Raw genomic sequence first — 12,846 nt, 5'->3', positions numbered from 1 at the left:
CTATAAACAAAAATAAAGCAAGAAAGTCAAGGAGTGTGTGAGTTTGTGGTAAGGAGAAGTATAAACAAACAAACAAACAAAGTAGTGAGAAAGGGTACTATATTCCTGTGTTACTCATGTAGACTATACATTATACATATTATATCATATATACATATGATGATTATACATGCTATATGATTGCATGTAATATATGTGATATTACTTATATATTATATATCTGGAATACAAGAAACACAATGATGTGCAGGCTAGGTTTTCAAAGATTCTTAGTCGAATGGGGGTAATGACATGTACAGACGAGCAGGTCCTAGTGTGCAGATCACGCTAAGAGTTGGCCAGGGTGTAAGGGAACCAAGAAGCAGGCCCCTAGTAACCTCCACAGGCTCTGTGTCCTCAAGGGTGGCAGAGATTCATTGGAACTATGCATAGAGACTCAGGAGTTTCTGAGTTATTCTGGAGCAGTATTTTCCATACTTCAGGTCCTGATCCAGGGGGTGATGAAATCAATCTTCTGAGTTGTGACCAGACTTCCTTAGCAATGAAATAAAATAAAGTACAATAGAAGTAAAGAGAAAATACTAGAGTGCAGTTCAAGATTGTGTGTGTTTGTGTGTGTGTGTGTGTGTGTGAGAGAGAGAGAGAGAGAGAGAGAAATATTTGTTTGCATTTGTGGACAGTAGGTTAAAATGTACATGTAAAATGTGTCCTAGTCTGGATCTGTCAAAATGAGTTTATAATCCAATGTTCTAGAACACATGGAGGCTAACCCCAAACCTAAACAATGACAACAATGCAGTCAGAGCCGTGGAGAGAGATGCACTCCTCAACACTGACTGTTGCTGAAGGTTCAGAACTAGCAGCAAAACCAAAACAAAAAGATCAAGCTGGGGTAACCTGGGAAGGATGCCTCCTCCTACTCCCTCTCCTCCTTATCCAGGGTCCCTTCCAGCTTCTCCAGGGTCCCTTCCAAGGTCCCTTTCAGCTTCTCCAGGGTCCCTTCCAGGAGTGAAGCGGACTGGGCACACAGCCTGTGCTCCACCCCAGGAGCCTGGCAGTGCTTAGAGGTGAGTGTGTCACGCCCCAAGGGAAGAGCCTTTTGCCACCGGGGACAATGCATTTGGGACACTTATCTATCAGCACGAAGTTAAGATACCCCAGCTGGGAACAGCTTTAAAAGTAAAAAGTTATCTATTACGACATCCAAGGGGATTGCATCAATTAATTCGTTAAATCTATTGGTGCTCCTGGAAGTTTGGAAACTCTGTGTACAGTGGAGAAAGCTCTGGACATGAGTGACTTAACCTGGTTTTGAATCTCATTCCCACCTTTAGAGATCCAGTGTGTCTGGGCAAACTACTCAAACTCTCTGGGCCACATTGGTTGTATCTTGTAATGTGGGCAGTAATAACTACTTCCTAAGATCTTTATGAAGATTCTTTTAAAAGTAGTGTCTATGAAACTCTTGGTCTGGTGTCTGGCAATCAGTAGGTATACTAATTCAAGTCCCGATTGAGTTATTAGGGCACATTATCTTACCAAAATAGTTATTGTTAGAATCTTACAAGAACTCAGAATCAAGGTTAAAAAGCAACAAGAAACACCAACCGTTCAGGACAAAGACTCTCCATATTATTTAACTTGAAGGTGACATTGTAACAAGAACTTCTCAGCTGGAGTTAATTGATTTGAACAATTCAAGTCCACCAGGCAAATCAGCCCAGGACAGCTTACCACGCTGGCCGAGTTAATTTTTTTTTCACATAGTTTTTGAACGGCTGCAATGTTAAGAGGAGACCAAAGGCTGTGAGGTGAGTAAAACCTACCTGATCTCACTGTGAATATTCTATGCTGAGGGAATTGCCTTTGTTGTAGCCAGGGTTTAAGCAGCATGGTGTATTTAGGTCACATTCAGGGAGCCGTATTTCCCCTGCTGCGGTCATTGTCACTAGAAGTTGGCATATACACATCTCAGCAAGGACAGTCCCTGTCATCCTAACACACGATTCAAATACTCATCCCTGCACGGTGTACTGACCAAAATACTTCTGTGTCTGTTACCCCATTTAAACTTCACAATTCATCTTGCTGTGGGCCAGATTCTGTGCTAGGTACCCAGAGGGTCATTAGAGTTGTGTATTTTTTGCCTCATTTTACAGATGGAGAAAATAGAATTCAGTGAATGTCCAGGGACTTACCCAGGGACACACAGTGTGTAAGTGAAAGATCGGGATGTGAATCCATGCCCTGATTTCAGGCTAAGAGCTCTCAGGTGTCATTCTTTTTTTTTTTTTTTTTTTTTTGAGACGGAGTCTCGCTCTGTCGCCCAGGCTGGAGTGCAGTGGCGCAATCTCGGCTCACTGCAAGCTCCGCCTCCCGGGTTCACGCCATTCTCCTGCCTCAGCCTCTCCGAGTAGCTGGGACTACCGGCGCCCGCCACCATGCCCGGCTAATTTTTTGTATTTTTAGTAGAGACGGGATTTCACCGTGGTCTCGATCTCCTGACCTCATGATCCGCCCGCCTCGGCCTCCCAAAGTGCTGGGATTACAAGCGTGAGCCACCGCGCCCGGACTTCAGGTGTCATTCTTACATACCGAGACACAAAATAAAGGCCAGACATTCTTCTGAATTTCTCCTTTTTGTTCCTACAACTTGACAAAATAATATGTTCTCCAGCAAAATGATAATACTTGCTATTTCCTGGAAACATTATGCTATGTTCTTGTCTCATTTTTTTTTCCTGATCCAGTCCCTTTTTAGGAAATGTTTTTATATTTATCTTCTCCATGTGAGTTGCTACTCCTTTTTTTCTCTTTCAAGACCCAGATCGGGAGCCCTCCTCCAGGAAGCCTTTCTTGATCCTCCCAATTGTCCAGGTGCTCTTTCTTTGTGCTCACAGAGAACCTGACATTTCTCTCACATCTTTTAACAAATTATGTTGTCATATTTCTATTTTGCAGCCTGCTTTCTCCATTACACAGTCACCTAATTGAAGATTGGCCCCAAATCTTATTTATCTTGGTGTCCTATTGGCTAATGGCCATCCTCACACATAGTAAGTATTGAGAAAATGATTGCTGATTAAATGAATAAAGGTACCTTATGTTAATCAGCCTGTGAACATATTTAATATAGAAGTCAACTAAGATCAAATTATTAGAGGTACATTAAAAATGCAAAAAGGAAGAGAAATAGAATTTATTGGTTCGATAATTCATATCAGCTTGGACTAAAAGAACACTAAGATTTGTTCCAAATCAGAAAGTCTATGGTTCTGCGATTTTCATCAGGGGCAGTGATTTCATCAGGGGGCTATGGTTTGAAAGCATGTTCCCTCCAAAATTCATGTTGAAACTTCATCCGCACTGTAATAATGAGGTAAGGCCTTCTGGGAAGGACTAAGTCATGAGACCTCCACCCTCATAAATAAAGTAATGCCATAAAAGAGGCTTCAGAGACAGTTCACCTTCTGCTCTTCCGCCATGCCACACAAGGACACAGCACTCTTCCCGGCCGAGGAGGCAGAAACCAGGCGCCATCTTGTAGGCAGAGAACAGGCACTTTCTAGACACGGGACCTGCAAGCACCCTGAACTTGGAATTCCCAGCCTCCAGAACTGTGAGAAATAAATTTCTGTTACTTATAAATTACCAGTTTCAGGTATTTTGTTATAGAAGCATAAATGGACAAAAACAGGAAGGTTTTTCTTCTGTGTTATAATGTGGTGGAATTGAATTTCTCGTCATTTTCAATGCAACTGAAGATTCTGCCTTGTTATTTGATGGAGTTGGCCAGAATATTATAAATTACAGAAAAACAGGGCTAGATAATTTATTTCTCTGTTGTATAAAAAACGCTAGCATCTATAGTATACATTTCTGAAGTTACATTTTGGGGTTTTGTAATTTTTACTTTTATAAGAAACTATCACATGATAAATAGTTCATACAACATATATTATTTAAGAACAATACTGCCGGGCATGGTGGCTCACGCCTGTAATCTCAGCACTTTGGGAGGCCGAGGTAGATGGATCACTTGAGGTCAGGAGTTGGAGATGAGCCTGACCAACATGGTGAAACCCCACCTCTACTAAAAATACGAAATTAGCCAGGTGTGGTGGCACACGTCTGTAATCCCAGCTAACTTGGGAGGCCAAGGAAGGAGAATCGCTTGAACCCGGGAGGCGGAGGTTGCAGTGAGTCCAGATCGAATCATTGCACTCCAGCCTGAGCAGCATGAGCGAAATTCCATCTCAAAAAAAAGTAAAAAGAAAAAGAACACTAAATCTCCAGAGCTTGAGAAATACCCAGGACGGAGCTTGAGAAATGAAATATGACCAATAATTTGGAAGCACCCTGGTGCTACTCCCCAGTTGCAAACTCTAGCTTCCCCTCAGAGAAAGGTTGACACATCATCAAACGTAAATTTAAATTTCTTGCTTTCCTTCAAAATTTTACTATCTGCCATCCTTCTATCTCCCCAATTGATCTATTATTTAATTTTGCACTTTCCTCAATTGAGTGTACTACTTGTATTATTCTGCAACTTACCTCTTTTAGCCAACATGGTGTGTTTGAGCTTCACCCACACTGATAGGCTCAGCTGGGGTTCCTTCAGTTTTCCTGACATGTAGTTCTCCTGTTTGGCCATGGCGTCACAATGCATTCATGCAATAGTCCATCAACTATTTCCATTAATGCTTCCATGAACATGCTTGTGCATATTTCCTTGGCACGTGTGTAAAACTTCCCAGGACAGGCTGTGAGGGGAGGAATTATGAAGCTCAGCTTTACTAGGAAGTGTCACGACAGTCTTGCAGTGTGATCATTCCACACTATACCTATAGCAGGTAAGACAATTCCCATTATTACATAACCTCCTTGACGTTTGGTATCGCTTGAATTTATTTTTGCACTCTGGTGGTTTCAGTTTGGTTTTAATTTGCACGTCATCATTGATGGGTGAGGGTGAGCTCCCTGCTGTGTGGATGGAACAGGAATGAGACCCTGTCATGTTAGTGGCCGTGGGTTGGGGTCCCCTGTGTCTTCTCACACTTACTTTTATTGGTGGGAAGATGTGAATAAGAATGATCCCCCATGTTATGAGGTTATTGTGAAAAGCAAATGCAAGATCACATGTAAAGCACATAAAATACTGTAGGTGCTTGAAAGGTAGCCATCATTCTTTCTGGTTGCTGTAATATTCTGTCACATCTCTCACCTTTTACTGCATTCGCCTAACTCAGGACCAGCCTCCCTGTTGGACTGCAGTTAGATATCCAGGATATATGTTTCAATGTTGACCATCTACCCACTGACGAAGGAACTTTCACCAGTTATAGCTTCATCAGTTCAGCTGCAAACTGGGAACCTTTTAAGAGAGGATCCTCCTTGGCAGAGGAAGGATTAGGCTGCTATCCATTTCTCACCTAATTCTCAGGGCACAGATCAGAAATAAAGGTCAAGACGGGAAATGCCCTTCACTCAGGAGGAGGAGGTGGTGCACGGTGCCTTGACTGACCTGCTTACAGGCGAGGTTACCTTGTGCAGTAAGCCAGGGAAGATGGAGATAGGCTGGGCCATGGCCAAGCAGCAGGGAAGCTTTGCACAGGTGGTCAGGACCTGGTGCATTAAACTCAGGGGCAGACAGAGTTGGATGGAGGGGCAGATACTGAGTCCACACAGCAGGGCAGCAGGGGACATCAAATTCCTCCAGAGTCCAGCTTAAGAATCTGACTCCACTGGAAATTACCAAAGTCAGCAGAGACTGACCAAGGTAAGGCAAAAAGTTGGTGGGGAAATGATGTCTGCATCCCAGCTATGTGTCAATTACCTTCCTAAGCCCTGGGAATGTAAAAACTATCTTGGTCCCCACCTCCTGGGACTTAGAATTTAACAGTTTAATTAAACACAAAGCAAACAATGGCAAACAGTATAGCCCACATTTACAACCACATGGTGTGATAAAAAGAAATGTGGAGGATTCCATAAAGTTAGAGAAGAGATGCGTGATCTGGGGAAGCACTTCCTAAGAACGGGCAGGAGGAAGTCACATGTCATGGGACGCAGAAGGAAGCAGCCGATGAGCACCAGTCAAGGGAATGAAAACAGTCAAGTGTCAGAGAGAAAACAGCAAAGTTAGCTCAACATTCCCAGAGGCTGGGAGGTTGCTGAGGCCCGATCACAGGGAGCCTTGTAGGCCGCTCAAAACAGCTTGGACTTGGCCAGGTGCAGTGGCTCACACCCGTAATCCCAGCACTTTGGGAGGCCAAGGCGGGCAGCTCACCTGAGGTCAAGAGTTCGAGATCAGCTTGGCCAACATGGCAAAACTCCATCTCTACTAAAAATACAAAAATTAGTCAGGCGTGGCTGTGCACACCTGTAGTCCCAGCTACTCGGGAAGCTGAGGCAGGACTGCTTGAACCCGGGAGGTGAAGGTTGCAGTGAGCCGAGATCACGCCACTGCACTCCATCCTGGGCGACAGAAAAAGATGGAGGTGGAGAAAAGAAAGCACAACAACAACAGCAAAACAGCTTGGACTTTATTCCAAGAGAGATGGAAAACCAAGGGGCTTTTGAATGGAGAAGGCTCATGACATGGCTTGTGTGTTTAGGAGAATCCCGGAGCCCAAGAGTGAAGAGTGGATCGGTGGGAGGCAGGGGTGAGTGCAAGGAGACCCTGTGAAAGGCTTCTGTAGCAGTACAAGGGGTGCCTGACAGTAGCCTGAGCAGTGATGTAAACATATGGTAAAAGCTCCATGTTAAAATCTCAGATAGTCCAGACAAGGTATTATGAATGTGGACTGTATTCTGCTGCTACGTAAGCATTAGATTATTCTTGTATTATAAACTTTCTATTTTTTTTGTTTTTTTTTTGAGATGGAGTCTCACTCTGTCATCCAGGCTGGTTGCCGTGGCGTGACCTCAGCCTACTGCAACCTCTGCCTCCCAGGTTCAAGCAATTCTCCTATCTGAGCCTCCCAAGTAGCTGGGATTACAGGTACCTGCCACCAAGCCCGGCTAATTTTTGTATTTTTAGTAGAGATGGGGTTTCACCATATTGGTCTGGCTGGTCTCAAACTCCTGACCTTAGGTGATTCACCCGCCTAGGCCTCCCAAAGTGCTGGGATTACAGGCATAAGCCACTGTCCCTGGTCCGTATTATAAACTTTTAAGATGAGGAGACTTAAATTACTCGTGTTTATGAGTTATAATCAAATCTTCCTGTGTGTGTTTATATGAGAAAAAATTGAGGAGAACAGGACAATCAAGGAGAGGGCACTAGCCGGGCAGGAATGAGCGCAGGCTTTCAGTTCTGACTGCTACTCGTTTTCTCCATAACTTGAAGTACGGACTTATGCTGTGGCCCTGGTTCTTCTGGTTTGAAATGATAGAATTTGACTGCATTTGTTTTTCAGGTTTCTTCCAATTAAAATTTAATATAGGTTTAGAAACATTAATTGTGTTTGTTTCAGTGTAATATAGCATTGAGGGAGGTGCTTTTGTTTTCCATTTGAAATTATTAAGTACTATTCTAAGATCACGAGAGCACTTATGATTTTTTTAATTGTAAAATCTGAGCAAAATGCAAAGAGTATATCATTATTTTAGACAGTACAGGAGAACATTTCAAGCTCAGAATTGTACTACTAATAATATACGCTATGATAAAAATATTTCTCTGTGTTGTTAATATTATTCATAACTGGCCACCCACAATTTCTTTAGTCCCAGACCCCAACAGTTGGCATCCAAGCATACGGATACAGGACACTGACTCTGCAACAGAATTTCACAGGATTTTTACGCACATGGTCCCCTGTCACTCCTATATCAGCCTCCCACGATAGTGGAGCAGATGCTACTACTCCTACTTTGTGGAGAAGCCAGCTGATGGTCAGCAGGAGATGAGGTTATTTGCTTTGCTCAAGGCTGGGGAGATGAGAAGTGGTAGAGAAAGGCATTGGTTCTGGACCCAGCGCCCTTTGCAGGAATCCCGTGGCTTTAATGATTCCACTGGCAGAAAAGGGCTTCAAAGCCATCCTTGGAAGAATGAACTTCACTCGTGCATATGCACAGACATACATATCCCAAAATTTGACAAGAAATGCAAGCAATGATTAGTCTCCTTGTAGCTGAGAAAGTCAGAATGGTTAAGTGACTCCAGCAGATGAGGCCCTTGGAGGGGAATCTTCTGGAACTCAACTTGAACTAACAACATCCTCTCATTTTCCTGTCACTGGCCTGGGTATATAAGACATTTGTAGCACCTCTATGTTCAGAATGTTCCACGTAAGACATCAGCCATTCCAGATTCTAGACATTTGGCTTTTCTTGACAGCCTGTAGTAACATTTCACATGACTGCAGATGCTGGCAGGGAAAGCCTACCATGGAATATTTATTGGTAGAGGGCAAGCAGAATAAGGAAGACAGAGCAGGGTCCTTTGAGAGGAGCTGGAGCAGAGATGTGCATGGAGCCAGGATACAGAAGCAAGACATGAGATTGGTGAGGGGACAAGCTTCAGAGTGGCAGAATGAGTTTACATGAGAAGGCATTGATTGGAAAGAGCTGTAACTGGAATAGCAGGTGAGCAATGACAGAAAATGGGAAGAATGTTAGCTGCTGGGGGGCAAAGATGGGTTCTTGTAGAAATTAGAGAAGTACTGGTCTCCATGAATAATGAACAATAAAGACAGAAGAGCATAAAATTGGAAAGAATTATACTAACTGAATTTGACTGACTCAATAAATAAAACATCTGTATATCCTGCCCTCCCTGTAAGATTTCTCTGAGGATAAAATGATCTAATATATAAAAATAGGCTTCACATGCTGTAAAACATCATGTGGCTATAAGGTATTATGCTTGAATTCCTATAAACTACTTGGTTTCTTGCCCATTTATTAAATTATACTATCACCGAAGGTGTTATGGACATCTATATTTGCAGTGGAAACTCAGAGCAATCCCACTCCTGGCTCTAGAGGGAAGGCTGTGCTTCTGTGAAGGACTATGGCCCGGGAAAGAGTGGGTTGAGTTGCCTAAGCTGGGTTTGAGGAAAATGCCCCAACAAGGAAGACAAGAGTGATTCTGAGTAAAACTCTTATCGTCCTCAGGTCCATATTTCATAAATTCATATCTGAGTCCTTGGAAAAGCAATTGTATGTTAAAAACAAAAATAACTGTTTGAGTAAAATATCTGTGATATGGGATTAAGACACTGAGGGCACGAGGCAGGCCTGCTATGTAGTGGGGCAAGGAAAGGTGGTGCCCAGGATGGGGTCACGAGCAGAGCTTGCAGCTGCTTGAGTAGTGGGCCAGCCAAAACTTGGCGGGGAGAGGAAGAAGAGCACAGAGGTCAGAGGGCATAAGCACGGAGACAGCCTCAGCGGCTTCAGCAGTGAAATAGGGATGCCTTCTTCAGCTGGGACAGTGCCTCTGCATCTCACAGAGGAGGAGGGTGCCCTGTAAAGACCCAGCTGTCTGGGTCAGTGCATGTAGGGGATCCACACGGAGACTCTCAGGATTTGTTGAGGACAATTCTGACAGTGAACTGGAGTTTCAACAATTCTCACAGGGTGTAAGAGAAATCTGTTTTCCAGCTCTTGTTTTGGCTCTCCAGGCTGAAAGGGGTATTCAAGATTTATACTCATTTGAAACCTGGCAAGACAGGTTTCCCTGTCTTGATTTTATGTGCTTGAGGCTTGTCCTTCATGCTTCCCATTCACATTTTATCCACTCAGACTAATCACGTTAGCTTGGTTACAATTCCCCTGGTCAGCTCAGGGCCGGTCTTGGCTCCTTCCTCAGCCCCCGTTAAGCTGCCTTTTGATCAAACACCCGGGAGCTCGTGGAGTCATACAGGAGTGTGTAATCCATGACTTCTGCAAAAAGGAAATTGCTGTTGCCTGCTTTCTTTCTGACTCATCCCTGCTGTTGTCAGATCTTCTCATGGGGGATTATTTTTGCATTTATTTTGGGTCTTCTTTGGAGCGGACTAGTAGATACCAGTGCCTTTCTCATATCCTACTCCCCAAGCAGCCTGAAATACTTGGGATTCCCCCACGGGCCAGGCCTCCTCTTCTCATTGTTCATGCTGCTCCATTCACCAGGCTGGTAACTGGTGATCCTTTTTAGCTGAGTTATTGTCACCTCTGGGAAGGCATCCTGACGGCCCTCCCCCTACCTCTCAGTGGGGTTTAATGCATCCCTAAATGTCCCCACCTCACCTTTAGCAAAGTATTTATTCATTAATCTTTCACTCATTTATCTATTTAATCACATATTTATGGAGCACTTACCCATGCTAGACTGTAGATATAATAAAGGAAGCTCAGCTCTACCTCCCATAAATTTCAAAGCTCATTTGTTCATTCTGTAAATGTTTGCTGAGCCCTCCCTTTGTGTTAGGCACTGTCCTAGCCTCTAGAATGCAGCAGTGAATGCAACATTCTGTCTTCATTGACGGGAAAAAGAGGTTAATCGAATAAGCATAATGAGGGATACGTGATGATCTCTCATTGATGAAAAATAACATTTCTATGAGATCACGTTCAAATTTTATCTGAGAAGACGATGCTTGAGTTACTGTCAGAGGAGACTAGAGGTAATTAGAAAACATAGTTGGGCAAGGGAGGAATGCCATGTTCAAAGACCCTGTGGTGAGAAGGCACCAATACATACCTGCGTAACTGAAAGGGGTTTGGAGAGGCCTGGCCGGGGCAGAGGAAAAAGAGAAAGCAGAGTGGGAGGCTGGGAAAAGCAGATTTGCCAAGCACACACTGTCTGGTAAGGAAATTTATTTTCACCTTAAGATCAGTGAAAAGAAAAGTGCTCTCTTGCTGCAATAAAGAAAAGGAACTCCAAGAATCATGAGAAGAAGCTGGTGTATTCATCTGTTCTCATACTGCTAATAAAGACATACCCAAGACTGGGAAAGAGGTTTAATTGACACAGTTCTGCATGGCTGGGGAGACCTCAGGAAACTTACAATCATGGCAGAAGGGGAAGCAAACACGTCCTTCTTCACAAGGTGGTAACAAGAAGAAGTGCTGAGCAAAAAGGGGAGAATCCCCTTATAAAATCATCACATATTGTGAGAACTCACTCACTATTACAAGAACAGCATAAGGGTAATTGCCTTCATGATTAAATTACCTACTACCAGGTCCCTCTCATGACCCATGGGGATTATGGGAACTATAATTCAAGATGAGATTTGGGTGGAGACACAGCCAAACCCTTTCAGCTGGCAACCTAGTCATAGTAGAAATACAGGCGAGAAATGACCAGGGCTTATTCGGGGTGTGGCAATAGAGAAGAAATATTAACAGGCAGAATTGGGTAAAATTTAGATTAAACTTTAGAGCACTCGCCTTTGGATTATATGTGGGAGAAGCATAAGTAGGCATTTCACGAGGATTATTCCAAAGTTCCTGGTTTATACAGTTGGGAGATAGTGCCTCTGCCATAAAGACAGGAAACATGCACTAGAACCAGGTTTAGAAGAATTCAAAGTGCCATGTTGGATGTGTTGAATTTGAGATATGCTTGAAATACTGAAACTTAAGTAGGAAGCTGAGTTTATAGATCTGGAGACTAGAGAAAAGATCTTGGCTGAATATACAAATGCAAGAGTCAGTGGTTTATATACAGGATTTTAAGTGTCAGTAAGGAGTCAGTTTCACAGTGTAGAGACTCTTAGAATGATCTACCTCTACTCTACATCCTGTACTAACCTCTGAGATGATTGAAATCAGAGATCAAATTGTATTCATCTCTGAATATTCAGCTTCTAGTACAATGTATTCATACATTGAATAATAAATAATAAATAAATTATATAAATAACAATTCAGAGCCAGGTCCTACTCAAGTACTTCCCAAATATCTTAGTCCTCAAAGCAACCTAACTTCACCATTTTTTTCTGATGAGGAAATAAACTAAAAGAGGTAAATAATTTGCCCAAGGTTAATACCTAGGGAATGGCCAAATTGTAATTCAAAATAAGGTATATCTAATGGCAGACTCCATGCTACAACTTCTACACTCGTCTCTCTCTGTTCTAATGGAAAGGAGTCCGCAAAGTGAAGAAAAATCCAGGGACGAGTCTTCCATGGACTGAGGTACCTTTGCTAACACCCAGCAAAAAAGCCTGAGCCCTGTTCATAACTGAATCAGGCCAGAGGTGGCCATATTGGGTATAGTCTATTAAATATAAAGTCCATTTGTTCTCAATGAAGTCATCAGCAAGTACTGATTTCATGCTTAAGAGCTTCAGTTAAAATCAACTAGTTTTATGTATGTTTAAAAACAGCAAGTTTTATGGACTTTTGCTTTAAAGTTCACCTGCCACTGAAAAACTTTAATCCAGTATTGTCTTTAAAGCAAGCTTAATTCAAAAGAAATAGACAAAGAAAACACTGATGGAAAACACCATCACCTTTTTCCTTGTTCTGATCATGGTTTTGTTTCACATAGGTCATCAACAAATTGCTCATTTGATTGTGTCTCTCTTTCAATACTTCTACCAATACTCTCTTTTATTTAGTTATCTGTAGGGTACGTTCCCTGACAAATTAAAAAATCAGATGGAATATGAGAAACAGCCTTTGAATCTTGTTCTGGATTTCAAGAAAACTCACTTCTTACCAACTGAGTGTCCTCAATAAATTTTATTCAATTTTTTCTCCTTTGTTTCTCCATCTGTTATGGAAAAATAAATAATAACTGAGCCCGCAGAGAACTGGATACAATATATATACATCAGTCAAGACACCATTCGACCTATAGGGTAATTCACTAACTGATAGCTGTTTTTACTCTGCTTTTCAAGGAT

At 42.6% G+C, this 12,846-nt stretch overlaps 1 long non-coding RNA gene across 1 annotated transcript; it reads left to right on the top strand.

Moving 5' to 3' along the window:
• Positions 1–836: 836 nt before the first annotated feature.
• LOC115831528 lies at positions 837–3,098 on the top strand. Its single transcript, XR_004027026.1, has 4 exons — positions 837–892; positions 1,648–1,811; positions 2,160–2,215; positions 2,962–3,098. It is a non-coding gene; the product is annotated as an uncharacterized LOC115831528 (long non-coding RNA).
• Positions 3,099–12,846: the final 9,748 nt, after the last annotated feature.

The sequence above is a fragment of the Nomascus leucogenys genome, chromosome 19 (assembly GCF_006542625.1).
Source record: "Nomascus leucogenys isolate Asia chromosome 19, Asia_NLE_v1, whole genome shotgun sequence".
Classification (NCBI taxonomy): Eukaryota; Metazoa; Chordata; class Mammalia; order Primates; family Hylobatidae; genus Nomascus; species Nomascus leucogenys.
This window is presented reverse-complemented; position numbering and strand designations above follow the sequence as displayed.